Genomic DNA, 16,969 nt, shown 5'->3' with positions numbered 1-16,969 from the left:
AAAAAGTATAGATCATCCTGGGTGCACAAATGCTTCCTTTCGGAGTTATAGGATACCGAAAACATGAAGAAATGAATTTCAAAGTTTCATAGTTTAAAAACTATGTGACCTACCATAGTCGGTTCAAGACTTCACTTAGGAACTAGCATGTGCTTTATCCAAATATCCAAGTTTCAGAATCCTGCTGTACTTCCGCAACAATTTTTATAGAGGCAGTTGGAGAGTACTTCAAATTATATGACCGTAGCCAAACTCTATCTATAAAAATTGGTTCGCGAGTACCTTAGGATTCTAAAACATGTATTTTTGGATAGGGCACATATTAGTTCCTAAGTGAAGTTTTGACCAGACTACCGTAGGTCCCATAATTTTGGAGCTACGAACCTTTAAAATTCATTTTTTTCATGTTTCGGCATCCGAAAGGAAGCATTTGTGCACCCAGCATGGTCTATACTTTTCGTCTTATCTTGGTGTCAGGAATCATCTCCCTACCCTTGTCAGGGTTGTTTTGAAACACCCAGAATTTGCTGTATATGTTTCGGTTTGAATATCATTATCTGTTTCGATAACAACAAAGTGTTTATGTATATAACATCTCATGGTGTGTTTAAAAACTTTCTCAACATTGCATTTCCGAACTTGAAATTTTCCGGTCAAAGGCTTATTTGATTCCCTTTTTCCGCGTAAGACAGTTCACGTTTAATAGAGAAATATCCGTTTAACAAAGGGTACGTTGAAATAAGTTTGACTGTGTATTAATAAATATATGGACTTTATTGTTTAATGATTTAATGTCAGTGATGGCTTCTTTCGTAGTTAAGTGTGTTTGATTTGAAGGCCTATCCTGTTGAGTACTATGTTCATCCAGGACGCCATTTTTGGAACTTAAATTCAAGTGTTTCAATAGAATTATTTTTTATTATTTTTCTGCTGCACATATCAATATTATTAAGGCCACGGTCTGTTGACCTAATTTGGTTAGCTGCTTTGCCTTTAAGTAGATTTGTTTCGGAAACGAATAGGACATTATCAGTATTTATAAAATTGTATACATAGGTTTGTGTTTGTTATATATTCCTGGATAATGTTGACGACTCGTATAGAGTAGTTGATTACAAAGTCTCGCTCTATTGAAACTTTTCGTTTAATACAGAGTGGTTTTAAATTTTTTGCTGCTGTTAACCGACTTCTGATCTGGTTTCTGATCTGTTATCGGGCTGTCGTTTGTGAATCAGTAACGGACGATTATAGTTTGAATTTATCATCCTTAAATTAGTTTTAAAAAGAACAATTAAAAGTGTATACAAGCGTGGGAAACATTTTACAAGTGCTGTTATCGAATGTTCTTTACCCATTCATTGCACTCTTTTGTGTCGTATATTTATTTTTCACTATTTTATTTTGGAAAACATCCGTAGAGTCTTTGCTTTCAAAGACTTTCACACGCTGTTGTTCTGTACGCATGAGATCAACATTCACATCTATAACATACGATGACAAAGATTTTTCTTTGCAATATTTATCTAGGTATGTATTTCTAAGTGGTTTGATATTAATAAACGGTTTTGAAAAGAGTAATTACGAGCGATTCTTGCTCTTAATCCATTTTTGTCGTTCTTCGTTCCCTGCATTCTAATTTATTTCCGTTACACCTAATTGTTTCAACATCAGCTAGCACAACTGGAACACAATCCGGACCGGAGAACCATGTTATATGTTGGTGGACTGTATTATTTTAAACATCAAGTTCGAAATACACAATATGAATATTTATTCTATTTAAAATCACTGAACTAAATACACAAGCAGCTACAATATTGCATGTCATGCAGTTACACCCTTCACCTTAACACTTAAAATTATTAATCATCCAGTGTTGCCAGATATAAAAACAAAAGAATAATGGAGTGCGGCCGAGCAACTATAGACAACTTTTATGAATATCTGATGTTATGATACTAATTATAAGAATTGAATGTTTGTTAACAATGAGTATAATGCAGTGAAGCATTAATGTTATTAGTGAAAGAATTTATATTAATTGTATAAAGGCAATCTGAAATATACACTCTGAAATGACGTAAACAACGAACAGCAAATCATTCAGTGTTGCCACTATTAATTCCTAGATCATCTGCCTTAAACTTGTAGTTAAATGTCATTAGAATAGTCCCAACTATGTATTCAACACTAATCTCGGTCAATTTAGACATTTTCATTTGTTCTCAACTCTCATGGTGTTAAGGGCCTGAACTTTAAAAATAAAGTAATAAATGCCTTTTGTGTTACAGTCCGTGTCCCTTCCCAAGCCAGCTGAAATGTACGGGAGAGATAAGGGTTATGTAATCTGAAAGTAAACAGGTAACTGAAATATATTACGAAGAGCAACATCTTCGGCGTTGTCACTATCACTTCTCCGCCCAGTTTAAAATAAAGGAATGACTGAAGCAAGTAGCAAAGAATAAAGTCTTCGGCGTAGCCACATTTAGTTCCTGGGTCAGCCGACTTACGCCATTTTACGTAAGCTTGGGCTTAAATATCAACAAGATGTCAACAATCATCTTAACTATCCCGAAAACTACACTGAGAAAAAAATGTATGTGGCGTACGTAAAATCGTATGTTACATTTGTAAATTCTGTAGTTTTTGGACTTAACGTACAGCAAACGTAGAACTGAAAACGCATGTTTTATAATATCTTCTGTATAAATGTTCAATCTATACGTACTTTCCGTATGAAACAATATAGGCGGTCAGGATCTCACAAATACGTCCATTTGTATGTTATATAAATGGACGTCCGTATAACATATAGCTGACAAAGGTAACATACTTATATGTATGTAATATAAGGAAGACTGTTGGATATCAGACGTTGTACAACGACATAATGTAACATCTAAGCAAGAAAAGTATGTAAATATAGATAACGTATGCTCCGTACTGATTTCTGTAGTAAGCAAGAACAGATCCCGTATATTTGTACAATATACGACTGTCTGGGGAACAGATTTTTCTCGGTGTATATATTGAAGACTATTATCAAAGGTTTCCTATTATGTTATATGCTACACTCACCCTACCCCCACCTCTCTCTCTCCCAATGTCAAAAAGAATTGAATTAGCACTTAAAAGACAGCAGTTGTGTCAGTACTTATCTCAGAGGCTCTGAAAACCTATGGATTGGACACTAATATCTGTTATTCTTTCTCATGCTCATTTCTGCTCCTCCCCATGACGATAGGAGATGAATTTACACTTATACCTCATCTCGAGTGTCACTGTTCATCTCAATATTTCGAAAGCTCATATAGGTAGATGTCAATAATTTTTACATGTTAGTACTCAATTTCTCGCATGAATTATGACTCCTCTTAGGACATACATTTCATAAATTTAATATAATATGATACACGGAGAGTTTTAGGTTGATAATTATGCTAAATATCACTTTAATTGGTTTATCTATTGATCATAATGAGACTTTCCGTACTGTTTGAAAAATATGTAAATCTAGCAACGCTGCATAGATGGCACATACGTATATCTAAAATGAATCAAGTGTATTTCCAACAGAGAGAAAAAAATCGGAAAGTATTAAGCATGTGCTTTTTCATTAAAAAGAGACTTTACCAGAATATGTACTACATTTTATTTGCGTGAAATGGGGACAAGTCTCAAAGTAAGTTCTAAATATAGCATTGTGAAAATGAAATAAAATCTTCTGTTTTATGTCCCACGGTTATGCCAAAGGAGACGGTGATTATGAGAAATGAATGAAATGTTGGAATGAAGAAAGTGAGTGGAAAGGGGAGAACCCCGAGAAAACCCATGAGCACAAAGCCCACCGGACGAGAGCTGGGATCGAACCAGGGACCCCAAGCACCGGAAGTAAATGCTCCACCACTGAGCCACCGCGCCCCCAAATATAGCTTTGTGATGAATGTAAAATGAATAACGAATATTAATTGTTTGATAATGTATGCGTACTAGATACTTATTTCCAAAAGTTTTCTCATTGTTTTTAAGCTCAGAATTTATGATCTTAGCATTTTGTCTTGTTTAAAGGTCTTATCTAAATATGTTATAAGTTTGTATGCTTATATATATATATATATATATATATATATATATATATATATATATCATACGTACCAATCTATTCAAAACTGTATATAAAGATCTGGGTACTTCCTTCGCAATATCAGTGCCTGTTGTTGTTCTTGTGAAACTTCCAAGTGGAAAATGATGTTTTTTTTTATGGTGTTGTGACTTTGCGTCAATAAATAAATATAACCTATGACATTATTACTGAAAAGGGTGGATTCATTATTGCAAAGACAAAACAAACAGGAAAAATACTTATTCCTTATTCTACATGCACGTATACTCATGTCCAAAATGATTGTCGCATATCCATAACTGTCTTCTTGTAAGAATATAATTTGATAATCATTTTGCAGGGTATTTTTAATACTGATTCTATGTGTATAATCGGGAAATGTATATTTGTGGTAAATTTCATAGGAAAAGAATTATAAATACGAAAATTAGAATGAGTAAAACAAAATGTTGCTAAATGGGCAAGAAAGTTTTATTTTCGTTTCATTGTTCTTATTTACTGCTCTTTTGACATGGAATTTGCCACATATACGTCTTTGCCGATTATACAGATACTAACATTATAAGAAATGCTGGGCGGGTTCGTTTTCAAATTATATTCCTACAACAACATATTTATAGACATGCGACAATAATTTGGACATGAGTGTACATAATTTGTCTATTTTTCTGCATAGTCATCACGAAGCTAAATATAAGATTAGTAGCGTGAGACAAGCTTTTGCAGACCGTCTGAGTACGAATCTATCGCCTGAATGCTCAAGCAGTCGAGAGCTGAGGTCTTGAGAACTTCAGTGTCATTGAAATGTTGCAGAGGTACCCGCATTTTCATATACCAGAAACAAACAAATTCAGTAGGTGCAAGGCGGTGACTGTATGGAGAGTGCTTAAGAATGTTCCCATCAACATATTTAATTCTTCCCAACAGAACGAGCAATTGTGCATGAAAGGCGTTATCATGAATGCCCTTTTCCGAAAATTACAGCACAATACCTTATTTTTCCCTCATTCAACACTGGTGATTCGTAAACAGCACACAATTTTCATTGGACGTCAGTAGCATCCAGTTCTTTTACGTGAGAAATGGGATTATAAGCAACACCTCACACTTCACTTGATTTTTTTTATAGCGGCGGTCATTTAAATTCACTGCTATTTGCATCGTACAGATGCCCAATTTCGTACTTTTGTGTCACACACAATATTTCCTTGCATCTGCAGTTTCATCAAGGTTGCCAGAACCAGGTTTTGAAATTCTGATTCTCGCGCCTCGTACATGGTTATAATAATCTCGCTTCAACATCATCCTTATTATCATCGTGCAAACTTTGGTCAATATGGCTCACCTATGCCTATCAGGTTCGATTATGGTCATTATTCCTTAAGGATATTATATTATATTGTAATCATTAGACGACTATGCTTTAAGATGATGGCAATCGTCTCACATCAATACCAACACCGCGTAAATTTGACATAAGTGGCTCAAACTCTCCCTGTCTACATTGATAAAGAAAAGAAAAATTAAATGAAATCTTTGAGTTTTACGTTAGGCTAAAGGAGACGGTGATTATGAAAAAACAATCAAATGGTGGAGTGAAGAAAGTAGGAAGAAACGGGAGAACCTCGAGAAAACCCACGACCACGGTGTTTGTCCACCACAAAGTCCGCACTGCGTGAGTTGGGATTGAACCAGGGACCCCAACCAGCGAAAGTGAACGCTCTACCACTGAACCACCGCGCCCCGATAAAGAAAAGATGGAAATACATTCAATCGGACAATGGTAAGCAGAAAGGACAGTTACAGGTTGGCTTTCTTTAAGGATATGAAACAACGTAACCAGCTTCGTTTACACCATATCCATTATTATCATTTAGCATTTAGTCAATGTAGCTGTAACCTAAAGCTTTTCAAATTGAGGTGTTTCTTGAGATTTTTCTGTTATAAATTCAGATCTTTAAATGAATGATGAATTTGTAATAAAACAATATTAACTTAGTCTCATTTTATTAAAAATAATTAATATTAAAAACATTTTGTGTGTTAATTCTCAAATCTTCAAGATTACAAAAAATTTTTTTTTGCTTGTAATCACTTTCATAGGGAAAGAAAAACATTTTCTGAATGTAACGAATGTTGTAAGTTTGTTTGAGATGATTTGTTTAGCGTCTAACTACGTAATGCACATGTTGGTTTCAACGATTACAGTATATGTGAGTAACATTAAATAATACCATAACATATATCTGTTCTTAATGTTATAAGAAAATGAAATTGAGACTATAAAATGAGGATAGGCCCTACATGGGTTTCACATCCTGTAGCGATGAAGACTATCTCCCATAAAGCAACGTTTTTTTAACGTGTCAAGAGAAACAGTGAGTGGTCTAGTGAAAATTTGTAACGTCTTGGGCGAGATAACACCGTCTATAAATGTAACGTATATTGGGAACCACCATTTAAAATGTAATGATTAATTTATATTATTCATATATTTTACGTTACATTCTAGCCCACAGTCCGTGTAAATTTTAAAAAAAATGTCCAAACGATCCAATCACATTAAATCAGGCGCAACAAATTATATTACTATTACCTTTATTCCCCAAAACTTCATTAATTATACTTTTCTTTTTCGCTTGTCATAGTAACGTTTTAAAACAAGTAACTATCTGCTGCTATGATGACTATAAATGCAGATTACACCTATAAAACCAATATATACTTTAACTATTAAGATTAAATCTTATTTTTTTCTATTTACAATCAACAACATATATATTCTTTTCTTCTTCTTCTTCTTCTACACAACAGATTGTGTATTTTTATGCACCGTTGCACAAAATTAAGGTATAAAAATAGAAGAAATTACAAAATAGATATACAATATCGTTGTAACTTGTGTATACTAATAGGGTGTCGCCATAAGGGAAATATTGAAAATACTGCTCTAACATCCAGTTAAATTAGGAAGAAAGAAAAATAATTCTATTGGGTAGTTGTAAGCTGTGTAACAATTTTAAAGGTACTATTCCTTGAGAATACGATCAACCATGACCATGTTGCTTCAATAGTGTACCGTACCTACTACTGTTGTGTGGCTTGATCAATGTGCTTCAAACTGTGTAGAACTTGATTGATCAAGAAGAAGGGGTTTATAATGCTGTCATATATGACAATTTTTTGTTTACTATTACCATTATTTAACATCCGAACTTCGGAATTGCATAAAAACTAATGCTATGGGATATTTAGTTCTAAAGCCTTCTTGAAAACCCCGTTTCAAATTGCTTCACATACAAAGAGAAAAGAGAAGCCAAACGCTATTCAGAGTCGTATTTCTCAAAGATACTAGTTGTAAAATTTCCTTTTATGAATCGTAAAATAGTATGAAGCAGAAACATTAGTCATTTCTAAATACTAATGTTGGTACTTTTAATTTCTAATGCGTTTATGGTATATGCTATTGTAAAATTTTTGATTCTGAAAAGTGTTTCACATTTCTTTTTTAAAATTTTTTGGCCGATCTTTCAGATCCGGCATCTCAAACTTTTGACCGGAACTGGTTATCATCATTACCATTTATTTGTTTTCTTATTTGTATTGGATAGCCATGTTTGAAAGGAAAAAGGTGAAAAGGAAAAGGGAAATAGGAAAGAACAAAGGAACCACAGCACAAGAACAAAACAAACAAAATACAAACAAACAACAAACAAGAATAAACTATGAAAAAATTAACAACAATTTTCTTGCGAAGTGCTATTCAGCTTAACTCTATCTGCATCTATCCTGAACTATACTACTTAGTATTTCAATTCCTAATCCAACAACTATAATAGTATTAATAAAATATTAAATAATACGATATAAAATACTTAAATAATACATTCTATTGTTATTAATTCTTATGTACTTATCTATCTATATTTTCTATCTAATCTACTCTTCTATTTTGTTATTTTTATATATTATTTCCATGTAGTTCTTAACCATTTAATTCCTGGTGATTGATATCTTTTCTTAATTAAGATTTTTTTAAAGATTGTAGTCTGAATTATTATGTTTTTAATTAACTAGTTTCTAATTTTTATTTGTTTAATTGTAATTATGGTTTCCACCTACTTATTTAATGGTTTATTATTTATTATCATATGCATTTATTTGTTAGGCTACAATTTATCCTTCTTTTTCTCTTCTTGTTATTCCACATGAGAGTTTAATAATGTTGTTTAATTAGTTTTATATTTACTTTATTAATTATTTAAATTGTTATATTATTTAGTTAAGTTTTATTTAATAATGTGTTGCTTCATCTTCTTTCTTCGGTTTTCAGCGTATGGCAATGGCTTCTCTCCTGTATGCTGTATGATTGTTTATCAAACTGCACTCCTCTTCACTTTTCACAACAAAACAGATCACTACCGTTTTTCACTGTATGATTGGCTCTCTCCTGTGGTCACGGAACACATTTACACTAACGTACCATAAATTTACACTAACATTTCACTTCACTAATAACTTCCAACTCTTATATTACCTAAATTTTAATGGTTATTCATGAAGTATTCTGTGAGTGTTCTCAGTTTCGTGTCCATGCCATATCACAGTCCTGTATGTTCACACTACTATTACCAAACTGAGTAGTTTTGAGAAATAGGATCATGTATTCGATCTTACATGTATTCATTATGTATTGTTGCTGTATTTATTGGTTGGCCAAGTAAGTTCTTTGACACCAAAGAAATCCATTTGCTGATACGATAATCCGCACAAGAGCCATTTTTTGCTTCCACAATTCGAAATCACGTGCTGCTAGAGGGAACCATAGGACGAACGCTTCTGAAATCATGACATCATCGACTCGTATATTATTGGAACTGGACTGAAATTCTTTTATGATTATACAAAACACGAACTGTCAAATCCAATAGAAAATTTTAAAAAAGATAGAATAAACTAATCTGATATCTAATTAAAATTAATCTCAATATATAGGCTATATATTTATCTCCCGTGTTATGTGGATTCCTGTCGCCATGGCATGGCGTGTCCTCAGATTGCGGATCTAGTAGAAGGCCTCTAGATATAGAGGTTAGCTGCGAATATACTGGATAAGCATGTGTAAGGGGTAGCTAACCCCGTCTCCTATATAGACGTGGCAATGATCATGGAGCAAGAAAGACGGAACAAACGCTACTCGCAAACTTTGTACAACTGAACGCAAACGAAAGAGGCCCTAATCGCTAGACCATACGTAGTTTTTGAGATCTAGCATGGAAAATATACAAACATTTAATTTTTTCCCGGCTACGACCTTCGTCACATTTTTACCATATCTTCACTTTTTTCTCCGTGTCCTGATTTTTTTTGCAATAGTTTATTCACATACAGAATTACTTTGTGCCCTAAGCAGCAATTGTTTTTAGCACTTATGAAGCCCACGCTTTATGTCATTTTAACATACAGCTCCTTTAAAAGTGTAATTTTCTGTAGGTTTTTCTGGTGATTTCATGTATTGGTTTCCAGCCCTGCATATTTATTTAGAAGCAAGAATATATATTCTTCTTATACCTCAGCCTCCTCTACAAACATTCGTTTTTGTTTGGTGTTCGTCTGATTCGTACGTCCTGAGCAACTGTAGGTTTTGTACACGCTTGCAAATGCAAAAACTAGACAACACAGACATCAAAGATGGGTATCAAGGAAGAAAAATACGTTGAAACTTGAACCTTGAACATACCATAACGAGAATAGGGTTATTGACCTTCTCATACACCAGGTTTATCAAACTCATTTTATATATATATATATATATATATATATATATATATATATATATATATATATATATATATATATATATATATATATATATATAATTTTCGGAGATGGCCAATCAAAATGCTCTGGACCACTTCGTATGGATTGACCCACGTTCTTAGGACGCGACAATTCTTAAGGTTAAAGGAGGAATATCCTAAAAAGAAAAGAAGTATCCTTATCTTGGTTATTATTCTCTCTCTACAAATACGCACAAAATACGTTAAACTGAAGAAGTAAGTGACATGTTCTATTATATTAGAAATACTTAATTGAGTAGTTGGTGACTTCAATTACAAAGTTGAACACGTATCAAAGTTGACAGTAAGTAGGCATGTTAATTTTATTTTTCTATCGAGAATAGAAATAAAATTAAATCGTAAATTTTAAGTCTAACCGTCCTTCAGTAACCGAAAAATTCGTGTTATTTTTTGTTCCGTGTTTATCTCTTTAAGCCATAAGTGTCTTTTTGTTTGAAATGAGAACTTTTTATGTTGCCATAAAATGAAAAACAAAACAATTCTCAACAACAAGTCATTCTAAAGCAACCCCATAATTAGGGGTCAATAAAGAAAATAAAAAAAAAGTAACGCCAAAAGAAGGGAGACGAAATCGATGTATATCTTAAACATGGAAATACATGTAAAAAAAAAAAGGAAGAAAGAAAGAAGGGAAGAAAGAAGCAGAAAACAATGTAATTTGGACGAAAGCCAACTCTAGTCTCTATTCACTAAAGGATTAATTTAACATTAAATGTTATTGCATTTTCTCTTTCTTTCGTTTCCAAAACCATATCATTTGAAAACAAATAGAATGAGAAAAATCAATATACATATAGGGTGTTCATTTATTATGTAGTCAAAATCCACTGATGAAATCCTCACACACAAACAACAACAACAAAAAAATGTCCATATGAACATAAGGCGAAAAACACTTTGTTTCAAAGTTACGAGATGCCGAAATCGAGAAAATTGTAATTTTGAGGCTGGGTAACTCGAAAACTATAAGAGACATCAAAGGTGGTTAAAGAACTATTAGTGGAACTACTATACTCTCTATTTAAATACCTATGTTTCAGAGTTGGGTTGTACCGGTACACATGGTTTTAAAGAGAGAAGTGGAAGAGCGGAACCTATACCATAGCTTTCTCTATAAAATCCATTGCGCCGATCGTACCAACTCATTTATAAAGGTAACCAAAAAAGTTATGTTGCTTTTTCACCCACCACTTTCAAACATCGATATGTCACCCAAGACGTATCTGGAAGATCAAAAATAGTCCCCGTCGGCATCGACGACCTTTCGCATCTCTACTAGGGATTTTAACTGGCGTCCTCGAAGGTGATTGTAAAAGGAATGGAACAGGTGATAATCGGACGGCCATGTCCGGGGAGTATGGCGGATGGAATAGTGTTTCCCATCCAAGGCGTAGAATGGTGTTCCGGGTCATCCAACCACGTGGGGCTTAACGTTGTCCTATAACAGGAGGATGCCTTTGCGATTCAGAAGTGCTAGCTTCAGAGTTTTCAGGTTTTGTTGAACACGGATCAACTGCTGACAGTACACAGTTACATTGATGCTCTGACCAGCTCGTAGCAGTTTCCGATGCACAATGCGCGAGCAGTTCACTAAACACACAGGAGGACTTTCTTCATTTGAAATGCTGGTTTCGGCTGTTTTGGAACCGGTTCATGGGATGCTAACCAATGATGCCAACGCCGTGGAGCTTCGTACAGGACCCACTTCTCATCACATGTCAACACCCTGTCCAGAAATGTCTTCTTCTTCATATGACACAGCAATGAAGCAGAGATGCCTGCTCGCGTTGAATTCTGGCCCGGAGGCAAATCATGTGGGTCCCATCGAACCAACTTGTTCCCGGTGAAAAAGGGATATTTTTCATGTTTACTACTTTATTCCAACCCGGCCCTGAGATTCAACGTTCTTCTTTAAGAATGGGTAACCGGGACGACCTAGGGAAGTAAAGGAGGCCGAAACATGACGCTGGCTATACCCCCCACTACTTTCATTCCAACGATACATTCAGAATCAATCAGTTTCCGTTTCCTTTAGCATTCAGGCCATAACATAGGATTTAAAAGTGATTTTTTTTAGTTGCGTCAACTAAAGTGTCTTAATATGAGAAACACGCAATATTTCATGAGAAATTGATAGTTCGTTTTCTGGCGCCCGTCATGAAATGTGATTATTTCAGCATCTTTCCCAGGGGCGGATCCAGAGGAAGAGGAAGTTTTCTTATTTTTTATATATAAATAAAACCCGGAAGTTTTCTTATTTTTATATATATAAATAAAACCCATCTCAAAGTTTGGAGCCCTTAAAAGTAGCAGTATGACAACCCACCGCCCCCCCCCAGAAGTCAGTCCTGGATCCGCCCCTGATCTTTCCTTGACTAATTACTACAACCCCAAGCAAAATGTACACACTTTATTTCATAACTTTTAACAATTTTCGTTGTGCGTAATTCGTACTGCCACCGGGAGAGAAATTCGCTCCCCATCGTTTAATTTGAGCTGCAAGCTGTAGAGATAATTGTGAAGCCCCATAAAAATATACTCCATACTGCACCTCCTGAGAGGTGACTCCTGACACTAAGATAAGGCAAAATGTATAGACCAACCTGGGTGCAAAACTGTTTCCTTTCGAAGTTATAGGCTGCCGAAAACATGAAAAAATGAAAATGTCCATGTCTCCAAACCTATGGAACAAACCATAGTCATTGAATACTTCACTTAGGAACTAATATGTGGGCTATACAAAAATACATGTTTCATAATCCTGTGGTACTCGGAACAATTTTTATAGGAGTTTGGCTACCATAAAATTTGAAGTACTCACCAATTACCTCTATAGGAATTGTTGTGGAAGTGCCGCAGCATTCTTAAATTTTTCATATTTAAATAGGGCACATACTACTTCCTAAGTGAAGTCTTGACCCGACTACGGTGGGTCCCATAGTTTTGGAGCTGTGGATATTTAAAGTTCATTTTTTCATGTTTCCGGCAGTTTATAACTCACTCAGGTTGGTCTATGCTTTTTGTCTTCTCTTGGTGTCAGAAATCATCTCCCAAACATTGTGGGTGTTGTTTTGAAACACCAGTATAATATTTCTCTACGAAAGCTGTCATGGAGCTTTCTTTTAATCGGAAGGGAGATAGGTTGACTGACCCATCCTTCTCGACTGATCTCAAACCCAAGCAGTAAGGATTGTGAAAATCCTCAAAGAAAACATAATTCACGCTATATTGTATCAAACTCCAATAATTTTAAAGAATGGTATCACGTTACTTTTTTAACCACTCAAAAGAGGAACGCTTCTTTAGACGCTCTCCGAAGACGATTCTAACTCGGGGGGAATATCTACAAGAGTTTCAAAGAAGGACTTGTTCGTCTTCGCTAAGTGCGTCTTGAGATACAATTTTTGGATACATGCTCAGCATGATTCTGTCATCCTCCAAATAAAAACTAAATCACTTGGGAAGTAAGTATTGAATATAAGGTCCCTATCAGGGCCGTGCTGTGATACTAATGAGGGCGGTGGATAAGTCTACTAAAAGGGCGCCCATAAAACGGATATATATATATATATATATATATATATAAGAGAGAGAGAGAGAGAGAGACTTTGAAAGAAAGTATGGGTGCCATTTTAACTCCTCTTTACTACAGAAAAACTTTTTAGTTCCTTAATAACATTTCTGCCAAATAAAAAGAAGCTAAATGTATCAACAACTTAATATAGCACGCCTATGGACGCAGGAGGCTCATTGCCGCGTTTACAAAAGCTCTCCATTGATTTCTGTCCTTAGAAAACTGAACCCAGTTTCTACTTTATATTTCAATCTCTACGAGAACCATTTTAATATTGTCCTCCCATCTGCGCCTCGGTCTTCCTAACGGTCATTTTCCTATTTGGATTTCCAGTTACAACTTCGAAAGCGTTTCTAATTTCTTCCATTCTGACTACCTAACCTGACCATTTGAGCCTCCTAGACTTGATGACCCTAACAATGTTTGGTAAACGGTATTAAATTATGCACTTCCTCCTTATGAAGTTTCCGCCTTTCCCCATTCCCGTTCCTTTTGGAGTTCGAATATTGGTTTAAGAATCTTGATTTCAAATACTTTTAGTCTGCGATTTTCCCTCAGAGTCAGTGACCATGTTTCGCAACCATACAGCACAACAGGCATGATTCTCAACAGAATTGGTGACAACAAAATATTTTTAACTGAATAATAGCACGTAATCCCTGCTTTCAGTTGACATCTTTTTTTTTTTTTTTTTTTGTGATTATGGTTTTGGTCTGTTAATAATGGTCCTAGATATTAGAAAGTATCCACTTTGTCGAAAGAAAATATTATTTGGAATTTTAACGCATCCATAAAATGCAGTATTACGATCCCGACAAACTTCAATTTATTTAGTTTTCTCTGCATTTACTTTCAAGCCTATATCCCTGCAAGCGTTAAATAAGATTTCTGCATTCCTTTCTATTATTGTATCATTACCTATTAAATTTACATCATCAGCATACGCCATAACCTGGCAAATACAATTCAGCTCTAGGATCTGATTGCTGTCTTTGATTTTCCTTATCGTGTTCTCCAGAACAAAGTAAATAATAATAACGTCAACGCATCTCCTTGTTTCAGGTCATTCTCAACGTGAAAGCTCGTGAACAAGAATTTCTCTACTCGAACCTTACTTTGGGATTCATTTAAACACATCTTAATTAATCTACCTTTTTCGGTATTGCAAATTATGTAAGCATGTTGTACAATGTTTCCCTCCTACCAGAGTCTAAAGTCAATAATTGATATGCCAGGATGTTGTATTCTCTCATTTCTTTTCAAGTATTAGTCGAATGGTAAATATCTGGTCGATAGTTGATCGATTTTACCTAAATCCGTTCTGATAATCTCCAATAATTTCATCTGCGTATGGAGTCGATCTTGCTAATACAATGTTTAAGAGGATTTATTGGATGTTGACAGAAGAGAAATGCCTCGATAATTATTAAATCTGTTTTGTTGCTTATCTTCTGAACTGGAACAATGATTGATTCTCTTCACGCTTGTGGTAATTCCTCCTTGTTCCAGATAATGAGAATGAGTTTGTGTATCTTGCTCTACAATTTTCCCCTCCAGCTAAAATTAAGTCAATCAGAATTTCGTCTACACCCGGAGATGTGTGTTTAACTTTTTTTTAATAGCGATATCTATTTCTGTCTGGTTAGGTTCTGGAATATACGGTTATGCTGCATGCATTTCACTTTCTCCACGCGCATTAGTTTTTGGCTATGTGTTAAGCAAATCGTCAAAGAAATCTTTCCATCTATTTAAGATGCTATCTGTATCAGTGAGAACTGTTCCTTTCGGTTTCTTTAATATATAAGCACGAAGTATATAGCCTTTCTTAAGTTCGTTGATGCATTTATACATGTCCCGAATGTTTTTGTTTTCACTATTATCTTCAAGTTAATTAATTTTAACTTTCAAAAGTCGCGTTTCTTTGTTCTAAAAGTTTTAGAAGTTTTCTGCCAGATGACAATGAAATTTTATATAGTTATTTCGTTCGGATTTTGTAGCCAACGCAGTTTCTTCTGTTTTCTCTTCTCTGCTACTTTAGTACATTCCTGGTTGAACCATGGTTTGTTCCTACGTATTTTTGCGTGCTCCAATATTTCTTCTGCTGAAATTTTAATGTTATCTCTAATTTCAACCAAGTATCTTGAACACTAGTGCACTCCAAACCTTCTAAAACTCAGAATCTATTCGACACTTCAGTCTGGCTCCCCTCTCACCTGACTCTCCTCTATTTAAAAAAAAAGCTCCGTTTTCAGATATTGAATATTTCCTTTATTCAACGATAGTCTCTCTCTTACTATCACAATAACTCCTCTGAACGACCGAACATCAGTTGTGCTAGACTGTTCTTTTCTGTCTACTAAAACATGATCAGTTTGAATATGTGTTTTTCAATCTGATGAAGTTCAAGTATATTTATGAATGTCGTGATGTTGGAATTTTGTAATCTTCACGATAAGGTTTCTGGATATTGCACAGTTCACGAGTCTAAGGGCGTTGTCACAACCTTCCTTATGCAAACATTTATTCCCTATAATCGGTTTGAAAATCTGGTCGTAGCTTCGCATTGAAACCGCCTAACAGAATTTTCATATGGTATTGCAGAAGATGATCAAATACCCGTTCCATTCTTTCATAAAAACTGTATTTTTTAAATCGCCATCCTTATTTTCTGTTAGGGCATGTGCATTTAAAACAATAATATTACACAACCGACCCTTAAGAGAAGTAAATGAAAATCTATCATTTACAAATTCAACCTATGTAATTGCTGATATTATGTATTCGTTTGTTAACAGAAAGCCCTGTTTCTAGTTGGTAATTTTTAATTTTTTCCCCCGTAAAATAACGTAAAATTTCCCGACTTGACTCCTCCATTTCCTTCTCATCTAACTTCCTGATATCCCAATAGGTCCAACCTCTATTTCTAAACTCAATTTTTACAAATTTTAACGCGCCTGCCCTATAGAGACTTCTTATATTTCATGTTCCAAATCTCATGTCTATTTTACTTTGCGGAGTTCGTGCCGAGTTATCAGTTCTGATCCGAGGATTTTGCGAACTTATCTGAACTTTTTTTTTTCAGGATGAGGTTGTTAGCCTCACACCAAATTCTCAAGCTGGATTATCACCCCTTGTCTGTCCGCGATTGCTTACTCAGTATATTCGCATATCCCAGAGGCCTTCTCCTCGATCCACAACCTGAGGACGCGCCGTACCGTGATGACAAGAAGACCACATTTTACGGAAATTAATACCACTATATTTCAGAAATACAACAGGTACTGATCATCCGAACACTGCTTTAAAACACACAGGAATAATGAATATGCTCGCATAGTAAGACTGTGAAAGCTTCGATGCCGTAAAAATCGTAAATTAGAGACTAGTGTCAGTGTAGTATTACATAAATGC

General features: G+C 34.8%; 1 protein-coding gene across 1 annotated transcript in view; it reads right to left on the bottom strand.

Moving 5' to 3' along the window:
- Positions 1 to 16,969, bottom strand: part of LOC145671434 (uncharacterized) — a 483,313-nt gene that overhangs the window by 305,093 nt on the left and 161,251 nt on the right. The window lies entirely within an intron of this gene.

Source organism: Thermobia domestica, chromosome 15 (genome assembly GCF_964235325.1).
Source record: "Thermobia domestica chromosome 15, izTheDome1.hap1.1, whole genome shotgun sequence".
Lineage (NCBI taxonomy): Eukaryota > Metazoa > Arthropoda > Insecta > Zygentoma > Lepismatidae > Thermobia > Thermobia domestica.
The sequence above is the reverse complement of the archived record's forward strand: the minus strand, read 5'-3'. Positions and strand labels throughout refer to the sequence as shown.